The sequence below is a fragment of the Gigantopelta aegis genome, chromosome 8 (assembly GCF_016097555.1).
Source record: "Gigantopelta aegis isolate Gae_Host chromosome 8, Gae_host_genome, whole genome shotgun sequence".
In the NCBI taxonomy this organism is placed as follows: domain Eukaryota; kingdom Metazoa; phylum Mollusca; class Gastropoda; order Neomphalida; family Peltospiridae; genus Gigantopelta; species Gigantopelta aegis.
This window is the reverse complement of record NC_054706.1, coordinates 64,767,139-64,780,070: the sequence shown is the minus strand read 5'-3', so window position 1 is coordinate 64,780,070 and position 12,932 is coordinate 64,767,139. Positions and strand designations below refer to the sequence as shown.

Sequence of the window (12,932 nt, the reverse complement as noted above, 5' to 3'; positions counted from 1 at the left end):
TCCTGGTCTCTCTTGCGGTTTGTCGCCGTATTAGTGAGATTCATGCTTTCTTGCATGATTTGGTCGATTATAATTCTGATGGGTCGGTTACGTTGCGGACTGATCCCATCTTTGTGGCTAAGAACCAGGTGCCAGGAGAGGAGTTTCCTCCGGCAATCATTCAAAGTTTGTCTCGTACGTTGCCTTCTGATAATTCTGACCGTCTTCTTTGTCCGGTCAGGGCATTAAAGTATTATCTGCATCGTACTACACTTCTTCGTGGTGGGAAGAAGAGGCTGTTTATTTCTTACACTAAACAGCCGGGAGATATTACTAAGAATGCATTGTCTCGATGGATTGCTGCGACCATCAAGCTGGCGTATGAGACGGCAGGAGAGCATGTTCTGCGGAACTTCTCAGTTCGGCCTCATGAGATTCGAGCGATCTCGGCTTCCCTGAATTTTCACGATTCCTTGGATATTACCGTATCAAGGTGATGAATGCAGGAGTGTGGAAGGGTCGACATACGTTCGACCGCTTCTATTTTTGGGACATGGCAGTTGGTCCCGATGGTACTAGACATATCCAGTCGGTGATTGCTGGGTCAGCAGGTTGTTTCTGTACGACGAGCCACGAGACGAGGGAGACCTCTATTCCGGTAGGCAGCTCGTACAGGTCATGTCGGGAGATAGTTGAGCCACCTTTGTGGGGAAAGGGTGTGGTTGCTATCTGGGGCAGTCTAGTGGTTTCCTTTCACTTGCGAGATGGTTTTGCCTCACGCGGGGGGTGGAAGATTCGGGTATTGATATTTAGTAGTCACTTAGACTTTTATACCTTGTATGTCTTGGTTGTCTTACACCTTGTCATTACTTGAGACGATTCATGTTGGTCGAATGGGTAAGTCCTCATGTTTTCTTACCTCCTGCCATTAATGTTGAATTCACGTGCTCTAACGGTGTTAAATCACGTCCGTTATAGCATAGTTGTTGTGCTAGTACAGTAAGTTGAATAAGACTATTAGAAAATTTGTTTCTAATTTTCATTATTATTCATACTTACCTAGTACTAGCACAACAACGGTAACCTCCCACCCGCCCCTAGGAGGTCTTCCCTGGATTCGGTCATTACGGACTTTGAATCGAGGACGATGGTCTGCCCATGCGCGGATATGGATATACATCCGGCAAGGGAAGACAATTCTGCAGTGGAGGAGATGACTCAGGTTGTATAGCATAGTTGTTGTGCTAGTACTAGGTAAGTATGAATAATAATGAAAATTAGAAACAAATTTTCTAATATTCTTTAAAACATTTGTTGTTGTTTCTTGTTTTACCATCTGTACTGCTAATCAATGATGCCATTGTGTGCTTGACAATTGGCTATAAATCAACTTTTGACATGTCGTCTCCTTCAGAAATAATGCAAATGTATTAAATTGACCGTTATCAACAAGTTTTTCTTTTTCCATTTAGTTATTTAATTCCTACTTCATATGGTATATTATCATAGTAAGAGAACCTACAAAAGTCAAACGAAGCCTTCCCAGGGGCAATTAGATGCATTCCAGAGTCAGACTTTCTTAATTGATACACAGTAGAGATGTCAGGACTGAATGCGTACTAGTATTCCTGAAGGTGTGAAGATCGGTTCTATGCTGCACCTTATCACTGTTGTTAAAATGTACCTTTTTATATAATAATAAAACTTTACTGTGGCTGCTTAATTCAGGTATTTCAGCGATTAGGGATCCGATTTAGGTGGCCGCTGGCCGCGTTAGACAAGTGTCTACTTATTACAGGTGCATTTACATTATAAATCGTTTGGGAGGGAAAAAAGTGACCGCTTAAGGCAGGTGACCACTGAGTACAGGTGGCCACTAGGACAGGGTTTTTTTTTTTTTTTTTTTTTTTTTTTTATATTATTATTCAGTTCATCCTACATGTTTATTCTGACTGATAAATGCAGTGTTTGTTCCACAAACCAAGACAAGATTTCTTTTGTTGATTTTAAAATAGTTTTATTCTTAATACACCCCACATAATGTAATCTGCGTGTACTTTCTGTGTTATTATTCCGAGTCAGTGGACTGGATGCTTAATTGAATGACAATACCGAGCCGGCTTAACAAGTCTGCTCTCCGTCCATCGCGATCGAACAGTATTGATCTTGTCTGACAACGTTTGCGCATAATCTTGCTAAACTGTTGGCTTACAGTTGTCCAAATCCTCTCTGTGAATTAATGATGACCTGCGAAGGGAATTTAGTGCCTGTTTAATGTTAATGAAACAGGATTGTTTATTAGGTATTGATGTCAAATATTGAAGTTAAGGAAATCAGAGATAAATGCATGAGAGGGACTAGGGGACCTGTATCATAAAATTATTAAAATGCCCTTTTGTTTCTTTAAATGTTTTGGGGTTTTTATCATTGGGATGCCCTTTTGGTTAGTTGGTTCATGTGTCTTTTTCCCTGTTAGTGTCCCCCCCCCCCCCTCCCCTGCAAAGTATCTTCTGGATTCACCCCTGGGAATCATGACAAAATTTTGCTGTAGGTTTACGAATCATTGGGAAGATGTGAGGTCACCACATTGACCTCTGTCTTACCATTAACCCATATTCTTGATAGACAACCCACCATCTTTACCAGGATTGAGCGGGACATGACCCAGTGGTAACGCACTTGTCTAAGATTGATTCCCGTCCGTTGGGCTGTTTCTTGTTTCAGCAAGTGCTCCACAATCTGGTGTTACAAAGGCTGTGGTATGTACTATTCTGTCTTTGGGATGCTGCTATTTGCTAAAAGTAGCCCATTGCATGGTGGCAGCAAGTTTGCTCTCTCATCAGTGTGGTCCTTAACCATATGTCTGATGCCATATAAATTAAAATGTGTTGAGTGTGTCATTAAATAAAACATTCCTCCCTTCCTTCCTTCTTCAGAAAAGGCTCACTCCCATTCTCCTCCATCCTTGCCTGGAAAGTTTTGTAACATTTGTGATGCTTTCTGTATCTAACTTAATGTAATTTCACGTCTAGTCAGGGATCAGTCCCCATCGGGCTATTTTTCATTCCAGCCAGTGCACCACGACTGATATATCAAAAGCCATAGTATGTGCTGTCCTGTTTGTGGGATGGTGCATATAAAAGATCCTTTGCTACTAATGGTAAAATGTAGCGGGTTTCCTTTCTAAGACTATAATATGTCAAAATTACCATGTTTGACATCCAGTAGCCGATGATTAATAAATCAATGTGCTCTAGTGATGTCATTAAACAAAACAAACAAATTGAGCTTAAAATTTGAGAAGCAGAGATTGCCTCCCACTCCACAAAATCAATTGCAAGGTTTGCACAGTGATCTGTAAAAGAAGAAAAAAAAACCTCTGCTTTCCCATTTCCAATATTTGTTGAAGTGTAAATTTATTACTTGCTTTATTGCATCGATAAAAAAAAAAATAATAGCAATTATTTTAACATTCTGCTGAATTTTATGTCCTTAGCTTTGAATGTGTCAGAATATTATTTCTGTACTAAATTAAACGAGCAATTTTTTCTTCCATTCCTTGAATTGAGAGAAGATATTGTCCAGAATATTTCTGCCTCCTGTTTTTCTTATACAGATATAAGATTGTGTGATGATAATAAATATTTCATGAATAGTAACATATCTTGCATTATATAAATAAATGTTTTTCAAAATTATTAATAAAGAATGATGTATTCAGCATTTTATTGAATGGGTTTAGTCTGTGAAATATTTATTACATACTGGCAGGGCTCACACGACCAGGCGAAGTGAGCCCAAACTTCGCCTTGTCCTCGCTGACTTCGCCCTGACTGTGTGTCTGGAGCGATATCAAATCGCCTTGTCAAAACAGAGGCTACATGCTTGGCAACATGAGTTCACGGGTGACTGACCAGGAATTTGGAGAAGGCGACATGCATAAACATCTATATATATATATATATATATATATATATATATATATATATATATATATACAGTGAAACCCCTCAATACCGGACATCCATGGGACCAAGTAAAATGTCCGGTTTTCAGAGGTGTCCGGTTTTCAGGGGTCTGCCTGGACGGAAATACCTTCCGTTCTGCATAAAATAGGGAAAGTGTTAAAGTGTTTTAAAACAAGAACAAGAAGAATATGTTGAAAAATGGTGCATTTATGAGTATTTAGAAAAATAAAAACATCCATGGGAGTAATATTCTTTTCAAACTCTGCCTTATAAACCTCTTATTTTTTGATGATATCTCCAACTGTTGATTTGCCAATACTAAACTTTTCACTCAAAGATCTTAACGTTGGTTTAGGTACACTTTCGAAACTTTTAATTATTTTGAGTTTATCATCGAGCAAGAGTTCAACACGGCGACGTTTAGCTGGACGTTCCGTCATGTTGAAAATCGACATGAAAATGAAACACTACTAACATCTATTCAACTACGCAAAGCCAACATATACTTTTGCTTACTCTTTATTTTGCTAAACAAACATTTAAAAAACCCACAACATATTCACACAATAGGAAGGCAGCAAATTAAATTCACTGTTATTTGTGTCAATCTTTGAAGCAAATCATGAGACATGTTTGTGAAGGATCACATTTAAGACCTTAAAACACACTCGTAACTTAATAAAGACATCTAACCCAAACCTGAACTCTGCTAATGTTAACCATAATTACAACACAATCAATGTGTTTACAGTAGTTAACTCCATACCAAAGCTTGTGATCAGTCCTTTTAATTGTTTATTGTCAAGTTGCTAATCTTGCCTGCTGAGCAGTACCTGTACTGTATGCAGCGGTATATTGATAACAGCGATCTCGAGCATGCGCATATTGCACTAGCCATCGGTGTTCACAGACAGGTGGGCACCATATTGATTGGTATCGGTTTGATCGTCTGGTTTTCAGGGGTAGAATTTACACTAAGTTGACACATTGGGACCGAATTGTTTGTCCGGTGTTCAGTTTAGAGGGGTAAAATATAGTATTAAAAGATGTGTAAATCACGGGACCGCGGAAAACGTCCGGTTTTGAGGGGATTCTGGTTTAGAGGGTCCGGTGTTAAGGGGTTTCACTGTATATATATATATATATATATATATATATATATATATATATATATATATATATATATATATATATATATATATATATATATTTTTTTGTTTTTTTTTTGTTTTTTTGTTTGCATTATTTAATGTATTAAGACAGCGTTTAGAAATGTGGTACTATTACACTGTACTTTAAAATATAAGTTGTTTTCATAATACTAAATGCATATGATATTAATGTCGATTTTAAACATAAATGTTTAACATGGTACATTGCTTTTTTGTTGTTTATTACTGTAAAAAATATAAATAAATTCAAGTCTCCCTCTGGTTAAAAACTTCTCCCTCTCAAGGTCTGGAGGGAGAAGTCACTTCTCCCTAAAATTTAGACCTAGCTTGAGCCCTGTACTTGTAAATAAATGTAAAAGAATGTTGAATTGCACTAAACTGACTTGGTACTTTAAACCTAGGTGTGTAGGGTAATACCTGGTATTTTAAAGCTAGGTGTGTAGGTAATGTTTTTAGTCATTGAAGACAAACACCCTATAGCTAATGTGGGTTTTTTTTGTGCCGGGGTATTAATAAACATTCGTTTATTTATGGAAGACGAAACTATTTTAAAGACACACACCCTAGTTATTAGTCACCGTTACTGTTAAATAGTTTCAGCTAAATTAAAGATTTTCTTACATTAAGTTACACAGTACTTACTTTGGTCTTAAATGATTAATGTTGGCAAAGCCAATTAGTTTGAGGTTTCTGATTGTTCTGATGTTTGTAGCAGTTCAAAATTAATTGAATTTAGTTCCGAGCAAAAACAGTAGATAAATCAGAATTTGAGTCACTTGGATTAAAAATAGAAAATAACAATTTATAAAAACTATATACAATTAAATTCAATATGCTTGAACCCCATCGGTGTTTGAGAAAATGTTCAACCCATCGGGTAGTTCGAGCTAACCATTCAATTTATATACAGTATGTGTAACTCGGGACTTCGTTTTTGGTTCGAGCGTTGCAGTGTATTCAACCCTTCCGAGTTGGACCCAGTGAGATTCTACTGTATATGTGTTTCAGTTCATCCCAGTGTTTTAATTCTGAGCCGACTAAAGAAAACACACTACATAAAGGCAGTAATAATTTAATCAATAATAATTGTTGTAACTACAAATCTTGACAAGATGTCCAGTACAGACTTCCTGTTACTTGGGTTTTTCTTTTTGTAATTCGGTGAGTAAGCCCAGTCTCCACTTTATTCAGTCAGTCATACTCATTGTAAAAATAATTGTCACCTTCCTGCAATCACGACTGGTCATTCCCACTGAAATATACATTTAACCTTTTTCATATAGTTATAAATAAATTGCTGTCAAATACTTTAACCTCGTGTCCTTTGGCTTTTCAAAGAACAAATGAAAAATGATTTTTACATATATTTAAAGTTTTTACATATATTTAAAGTTTTTACATATATTTAAAGTTTTTACATATATTTAAAGGGACTATCCTGAATTTGGTGCCTTTGTAATATGTTTATGACTAACATATCTTTTTTTTTTTTGATGGCTAAAATTACATATTGAAGCTATTTTCCTGTTTAAAATATCAGTATTTATATTTATAAGCAAGGTGTTTGTCATCGTCAAATGTTTGTATCTACTTACATGTACATGTGTAGCTCAAACCAGATTTTACTGTGAACCAATAATAATAATAATAAAATTCTTTATTTTCAGAGGGTAAACACATTCAGTACAAGGTGACTGGTCTCCCATGAGGCCCTCTCTAATCTATACATGATATTATACATACATACATTCAAAGAAACAACATCAACATACATGTAATATGTATAGCATGAGGAACAATAGCACATATTATGAATATATAAATAATATTTAAATCAATTTGTTAGAAACTTGAGTCAGTGATAACTCAATACATCATAATTATTTTAACAAACACAAAATCAACAACAAAGGTATATCTTAAAATTGATTATTATTTGAATAGTGCTTAAAATAACTGGATTTGAATGAGGCGAGGGATTGAGAATATTTTATCTTTGAAGGTAGTGTGTTCCACAGTTTAGCTCCCCTGCATGAAAAACTATGGCGATAAAATTCTGTTCTTGGTTTTAATTCATAAAGGTGATTATGTTGAGTTGACCTCAGATTTAAGGAGTGAATTTTGAAGTTGTTTGAAACATTGTTTCTAGATATGATGGAGATAGTTTGTTGAGGACTTTGTAGACAAACTGGCAGGTTCTAAAGTCAATTCTCTCTTTGATTTTAAGCCATTTGAGAGAGCTAATTATTTCTGCAGTGGACATTTCTTTGCTTTTTTCAGTAATAAGTCTTGCAGCTTGATTTTGGATTTTTTTGAAGTTTTCCTATAGAATGTTTTGAACAGGTTCCCCAAATTGTGGAGCAATAGTCTAAGTGAGTAATATGTAAGAGCTGTAGAATATTAATCTGGTCTTTTTGGTCAAGATATTTTCTGTTTTGTCGAAAAATGTATAATAATAATAAGATTTTTTTAATAATGGCATTTATGTGGTTAGCCCATGTCAGTGTTGGGTCAATGTGTACACCAAGAAGTTTTTCAGAAGTGGAACATTGCACTGGTATGTGATCTACATATACAGTCATTGCTGTTGAGGTTTCTGCAATCGAGGTCAGTTTTTTTAGAAGAACCAATAAGCATGATTTTAGTTTTATTTAAGTTAAGAGACATCTTATTATGGTTGCACCAAAGACTCACCTCATTCAAATCTAACTGGACATGTTTTTTCTAACAAGAGATATGTCATCAGCTACAGATGTGGAGCTTACATCATCAGCAAACAGATCCATGACACAATGCTTTGCATAGAGTGGCAGATCATTGATATATAATGCAAACAAAGTGGGGCCAAGTACTGATCCCTGTGGGATGCCATATGAGAGATTAAGAGGATCAGATCGGGCTTTGCCAAGAACAACAGTTTGTTTTCTACCCGAGAGATATGATTCAAACCATTTTAGAGATTTTGAATCAAAGTGATAGATGCTTAGTTTCTTCATGAGTATATCATGATCTATCATGTCAAATGCTTTTTTAAAATCAATGAATGTAGCTGAGACAAATTTACCATCATCTACTGACTTTTGCCAATTATTAACAATTCTAAGTAGAGCTGTTTCACAGGAATGTTTGGGTTCTAAATCCAGATTGGTATTCATAAAGGAGTTTGTATTCTTCGAAGAATTCAGATAATGCTTTATGCACATGTTTTTTCCATTATTTTAGACATTATTGGCAATATAGAAATTGGTCTAAAGTTTTCACACTTTTGTCTATCCCCAGTTTTAAATAATGGAGTTATTTTTGCATGTTTCCATTGCTCAGGAAATATCCCTGATGTTATGCTGTTGTTGATGATGGGTTACAAGTGATGGGGTTATAACAGCTGAAGCCAATTTAACAAAGTGTGGTCCTATGTCATCCAATCCCATTGATTTTTTTTACATCACAGTTCTGAAGTTGTTCAAATACAAATGCACTTGAGACTAGTGGAATGGTGAACTTGACAGTACTTGGTATTTTACTATCAACAAAATCTGATAATTGTTTAAAGGTGTTGTTATTGGAAGGTGTAATGGTTGATTTTGCCTGTTCAATTACATTGATAAAATAATGATTAAAGTGATTACATATGTTTTGTTTGTTTATTACTTGGTGGTTGCTGTCATCCTTAATGGAGGCTATGGAAGTGTTATCTTTGGGATTAAGATTTCGAAGAATTTTGTGAATGGCAGCTGGGTTTGATGTGTTTTCTTTAACGCATTTCGCAGGTAGTTTTGTTTTAGCTTTGTCAATCAATGAGTTGACTGTATTACGCCAATATTTGAATTGCCGTTCTTTTTGTTGTTTTTTGCAAAGGTCTCTCATTTTCATAGCACCTATAATTTGATCTGTATGCCATGGTTTAAGTTTGGTATGCTTAACCCTATGTTCAGTGAGTGGTGCATGGTTATTCACTACTTCAGTTAAACAGGCACAGAGAGTATTGAGAGCAGTACTGGGGTCAGATACATTACTTACTGGTTCAAGAGTATTTGATAAGTCATTCAAAAAGTGACTCTGGTCAAAATGCTTCAGGCATCGATATTGAAGCGTGATGTGATCATAGGTGCAGCCTTCGATTTATAAACAATACAGACAGGGAAGTGGTCACTTATTCCAAGTTTGGGTACAAAGCAGCGATTAACCTTTGCTTTGCTTGTAACATAAACATGATCAATAAGTGTTGAAGAATTTTCCGTAACTCTTGTTGGCTCATTAATTATTTGCTCTAGATTATATGCTTTACAGATATTAATAAATTCAGAATGTTTTTGATGTTAGCAGGTTTATATTAAATCACCCATTATAATCAGTTCTTTGTTAAGTGTGATAGCTTTTTCTATATTGGCATGAAATTGTTTCAAACCATATAATCTTGGCATTTTGTGGTCGATAAAGAAAAGCCACAAGAATAGATTTAGATTTATATGGAAGTATTTCCAACCATATTACTTCAAGTTCATCGCTTTCTAAATCCACTCTTCTGGTGTAGGCAAGATGCATAGCTATATAAGCAATAACACCACCGCCATGTTTGTGAGTTCTCTCACGTCTTTCTGGTTTATGAAACCCATTGATATTTAATAGCTGTCTGGCATATGTTGTTTAGTTTGCTTTCTGTTAGACCTAGAATACTGACATCTTGAGCAAGTAGACTAACTTGATAAAATTTTGATCTTATACCTTGGATGTTAAGATGTGCTATTGTTAACCCCTTTTGCAGATTCAAAACCAAAACATTAGTGTCGTCATTGTATTTTGAAACATCAGGAACACATTTATCTGGTAAACTTGAATGGATAATAGTATATTTATCCTAGCTTTTCAAATGCATCATTTTCAATATATGAAATAATTAAATAATGAAGACACATGTTAACATTCATAAAACCAACTGGTAATAAAACATGAGAGGAGAATTGTCCTTGCTATTAATACAGTGTTTATCCAAGCTTTTCACTGGTATATCTACTGCAGGAGCAGTTTGTAGACATTCGTCTACAGTGATATGGGAATCTATAGTGGACAAAAATATTTTACATTTGTTAACAGATTTCTCAATACAACAATTTGCTTGATATTTATCAGGGGAATTATAATAGTTGCATTTCATGGGTTGTGAATCATCAGTAGTAGCAGAAATGACTGGTTGGACAATATTAAAACTATTTTTTATTGTGATAGGGTTAGGCATAATTTTGTACATAATACATATATGGGAAAAATATATTTACAAAGTAAAATAATAAACAGTGAATACTACAAACATAAGCACACAGTTGCAAAATATTAGATATACAGGCATTGGTATTCTAAGCAATATTTTTTATTTAATATGTCATTTTAGTTGCCAAAAATCTCTGTTAGTCGAAAACATCTCACAATGGCTGCAAACTCAGGACAGTTGTTTTAAATAGTTAAATGTTCCTTTAAGTTTTCACTAGCAAAACAATACAAAAAGAAAGAAAGAAAGAAATGTTTTATTTAACGATGCACTCAACACATTTTATTTACAGTTATATGGCGTCAGACATATGGTTAAGGACCACACAGATATTGCGAGAGGAAACCCGCTGTCGCCACTTCATGGACTACTCTTTACAATTAGCAGCAAGGGATCTTTTATATGCACCATCTCACAGACAGGGTTGTACATACCACGGCCTTTGATATACCAGTTGTGGTGTATTGGCTGGAACGAGAAATAGCCCAATGGGTCCACCGACGGGGATCGATCCCACACCGACAGCGTATCAAGCGAGCACCTTACCACTGGGCTACGTCCTGCCCACCAACACTATACAGTGCTGTGCAATGCAATGTTGCACAATGCAAAATGACATGATACAATATACATTGTTGTTTTATAGGTGGTTTTATTTATTTTCTATTGGAATATCCATCTTTGATTAATCATTAATAAACCATATTTAAATGTACAATATAGTAGTACCAGTTACAAACAGCAGTATAAAGACACTTCCAAATTCGAAAATATCAATAGCATGTTTTAAAACGTTCCTAATAAACAGTAAATGTGAGTTGAATAAATGAGTTGTAAGATAAATAGTATAAAATGGAAACAAGTTTAGTATTCTATTTCTTATATATATCCTTGAAAAACATCGGGTTTAAAAAAAAAAAACCCAAACCCCCAGCTATTTAATTTGTACTAAATTATTAGTAACAGTTGGTATCTGTCATGTTAATTTCATTGGGCATTTGGGATTTTACGTGTATCTGTCATGTTAATTTAAGTGGACATTTGGGATTTGACATGTATGTCGATCAAATGTCTTTAAATTAGTCTAGAACATGTGATGCCATACATCTCATCTGGCCTCTCAAATTGATGTATTAGAATATATAGGAATCCATCACAGGCAGTCATGTGGGATAGAAAAGGTATTGCTGAGCCCCAGTGTAGAAATTTCCTCTCATCCATTTAGTAAATTATTTTACATGAATCAAAAATGATGGCTAAAAATAAACTACACTACAGTGTTCGAGATTAATGGTATCCCGATATCCTGGGGATACCAGAATTTAATTTTGGATACCAAACTTCAAGAACCCAGTATCCCACCAGGATACCATATAGGCCTAATTTTTTTTTTTTTTATTTCCTGAGTTTTTATTTTTCGCTAAACAATGAAAGTCGTCATTTACTGGTGAAGTTATGTATCAGTATTTTCGAGCTTGTACCCAGTCTAATGCTATGCCATAACAATATCTCTCCCCCCCCCCCCCCCCCCAACTCATACCCAGTCTAATGCTACACTGGAGCAATAGCGGCGTAGCAATAGACAGGGAACCGCTAAGTCGCTATTGTTTTTGTTGGGTGTTTCCTCCCTTCAAATTTTATTTGAGATATTGATTCCACATCTGCAGAAAATTGATACAGGTATGTTTATCATCAATAATGTCAGAATAACTTACAAATTACTGCTAAATATTAATTTATGTTAGTATCATTCAAAAATAGATTCCTTTTGATTACAAATTTCACGAATTCCATGATTGCGATTGCAGCGTTGCAATAGACTTGGAACGAGAACAGTGTTGTCCAAGTTTGTGATGATGTTATTTATGAATTTCATTTAAGTGGAATACTAAATTCTCAGGCGGGATACCAGATTTTGAAATGTTAGTATCCAACTGGGATACTGCCCCAAATTTTTAATCTCGAACACTGCACAATCATATTTGCTATGTTTGTTACATGTGTTAAAAACACTTTGAACACTACAAATTAACAAGATAACTTTTATAATGTAGGTCGTAATCACAAAATATCAATCTGAAACTGTTGTCTGATGACCTCGCTTCACCATTTCTCATTGATATGATGTCATATGATATTTGTAATGATGTCATGCTGCAATAAGCTTATTTTCTAGATTATTTGTACCAAATGTGAATAGAATCAAATTATAGGAATAACTGTTTTCCCCCACACCCCACTTGTTATTGGATTGCAAATAAAAAATAATATGTTTTTTTTAATAACGAAGGATACTAGTTTTATCCTTTTCAAACCAAATGATGAGTTTATATACATAACAATAAAGTTTTCCCCCATTGTTGTCAATTACAATCATGTGGAATACATATACAGTCAAACCTGTCCTTGCGGCCACCTGTACTCAGCAGTCACCTGCCTTAAGCGGCCACTTTTTTCCCTCCCAAACGATTTATAATGTAAATGCACCTGCAATAAGCGGTCACCTGTCTAACGCGGCCAGTGACCACCTAAATCGGATCCCAAATCGCT

At 35.3% G+C, this 12,932-nt stretch overlaps 1 protein-coding gene across 1 annotated transcript in view; it reads left to right on the top strand.

The window, feature by feature from the left end:
- The window catches only part of LOC121379935 (tetraspanin-15-like), a 52,744-nt gene that overhangs the window by 10,273 nt on the left and 29,539 nt on the right, over positions 1-12,932 (top strand). The window lies entirely within an intron of this gene.